Source organism: Fulmarus glacialis, unplaced genomic scaffold (assembly GCF_000690835.1).
Source record: "Fulmarus glacialis isolate BGI_N327 unplaced genomic scaffold, ASM69083v1 scaffold15061, whole genome shotgun sequence".
NCBI classification, from domain to species: domain Eukaryota; kingdom Metazoa; phylum Chordata; class Aves; order Procellariiformes; family Procellariidae; genus Fulmarus; species Fulmarus glacialis.
Window position 1 is genome coordinate 32,776 of NW_009191001.1, and position 2,432 is coordinate 35,207.

Genomic DNA, 2,432 nt, shown 5'->3' on the forward strand with positions numbered 1-2,432 from the left:
AGTAGGGTAGAGGAAGGGCCAAGTGTATTGTATGGAAATTGAAAACGAATGACATTGATTATGTCCAGATGTAATATGTGCAAATATAACTCTGCCAACCCCACTTCCCTCCTGCCCTATGCTCTGCCCTAAGTAGGGACTTAGCAAATTTACAACAAAGAAGTTCCTTTGAGACTAGAGTATGACAATTTTAAATCAGGAGTACTCAGGCGATATTGCTAGCAACTAACAATCAGTGTGAACAGCCACTGCTACCAACAATTACTTGTGGTGGAGAGGGTAAGATGCAATTCACTGCAGCAATTCGTTTCAAGTTTGAGTTAGCTGCATGCCCCATGAATGATCCAAATGGGTGCTGGCCAGAGTAAGATGTCTTAGGCAAGTGCTTTTGCTGAAGAGGCTCATACAAAACAGTGGAGTCAAGCCCTACTGACCTCTACACTTTCATCTTTATTTGGTTTCTCTTGAGGAGTCACTGCAAATTTTCCAGCCCCAGTCTGGATCATGACTTTCCAAGACAACTTTGTTTTCAAATGCAATTTAGAATGAGCAAAGTGCTGCCAGATAGAGAGAGATGGAAAGAGCTAGCAGTGAGTTCTACCACAGGAAATATAATTTCCTAGTGTAAGATTAGAAAAAAATGATGAGTAGGAAGATGAATCTCAAAACAAATCTAAAGAAAAATTAACCTTGGTGGGCAGGAGTGGCAGGTGTGTAAGAATCATGTACAGCCTAAAGAGGTAATGACAAAAAAGGAAGATGGATATTTCATCCATTTAAAGGCTATACTTGATCAATATTTCACCTATGTATATTCCCATTTCTGGGTCATTACTCTTGGTCAACAGGTGCAGTGTGTCACAGACCAAATTTGTCAAAAAGATGTAGAAAAATACAAAGCCTTACTCTAGCTAACAGAAGGCAATTGCTAGCTAACAGAAGTCAGTTGCTGGGTCTTAGTTTGGTATATAATCCACGTGAACGACTACCCACTTAGAAGCTGAGACTTTTTCGGAAATGAATTATCTGCTTCTGTGTTGAACATTGTCCACGCTTCAGTGAATCTGTTGAATGTTTCTATGACTGACTGCATGGAGTTAAATAACAGAGATTTTTGGGCTGTATAGAAGTAAAGGATACAAACTGCCATAAAGATAAGACCAGGAGTAATTCCCATGCTTCTTGACATAATGATGGGGAAGCTATGCTTTAGAGAGTGTCTGCTGCTTGTCCCTGTTTAGTTTAGTAAATTTGTCCCCGCTGTGAAATTGCAAGTTCTAAAATCTGCAGGTTCTTGGCCAAGAGGAGTGGATGAAGAGGAGGGGATGCTCATGGGAGATGCGGTAGAAGTAGAAGAATTCAGGAAAAGGAAGGTCTGGACTTAGAAGAGCTTACCCCACAACGGCACAGACTTACAAGAGGTCTTTTGTTTCTGCTCACTCTGATTGCATAAGGTCTTTGAGTACGTGAGGATTTGCTCAAAGACAAAGTCTTTTGAGTGATTTTTTAGAGTCCTTCAGTTCAGTCACCTTGGCCTCTGAAGAAAAACTCAGTTATGCATGTTGGGTTAGCACAATTGAAGATCAAATAAGGACTACAGTCAGATAACCAGCCCCAGAGCAGCTAGGCCTGCATTCCTTTCTGGCCATCACGTGGAGGTTGCACTCAAAAGACTGAATTACTTCAAAGCACAACATGTCTTCCAGCTGTAACGCCATGGTTAAAACCTCCCTTAAATCCCCATGCTTAAACCTATTGAACATTGAGAAAAAAGGGAGTCCATGGGATCATTTGCATGACAAAATCAGAATTTTCTTTTCAGACTGGAGCAGCTTTTTTCCCACCTCTTCTCCCTTTGTTGGCAGGCCTTGAGGAATCTCTAAGTACTTAGACCATGTCACTGTTTTTTCATGCCATGAACACAGGGAAGTTTAAGGCTTACCTGGAAACCAGTGACTCTCAGTATTGCATCGCTGAAGATGAAGGAGTTAATGAAAATCTAGGGAAGTGAAAGAACTGGGTTTGCCTCAGAGATAATGTACTAGCAATAGCTGTGCAGGAAAATGGTGCGGTCTTTGCTCCTGTTTTTAAATTGCAAAGGGCTTTCAGAAGAGTAACTGTGAAAATGACATGCTGACTATCAAATTTTTTTCTCTCCAGTTTGAATGCAAGGTTTATTCTATCTTTCCTCATGTTTGCTTTTCTTCACAAAAAGACAAATCCAATTGGTTTTATAATATGCCTTCTGCAGTTTGCCAAGCCAATCTCTATTACTGTATTTGCCATGGCACAAAAAAATTTCCTGTTTCTAGAGACAGTCTTGAGATCCTAAGGGCTTAGAGCAGTGGTCTCCAAAATTTTTTGGATCGTGCACCTCCATCAGTAACTTTTTGAGCATGCATCCCCATATATGTATATTTATTTATAATTTT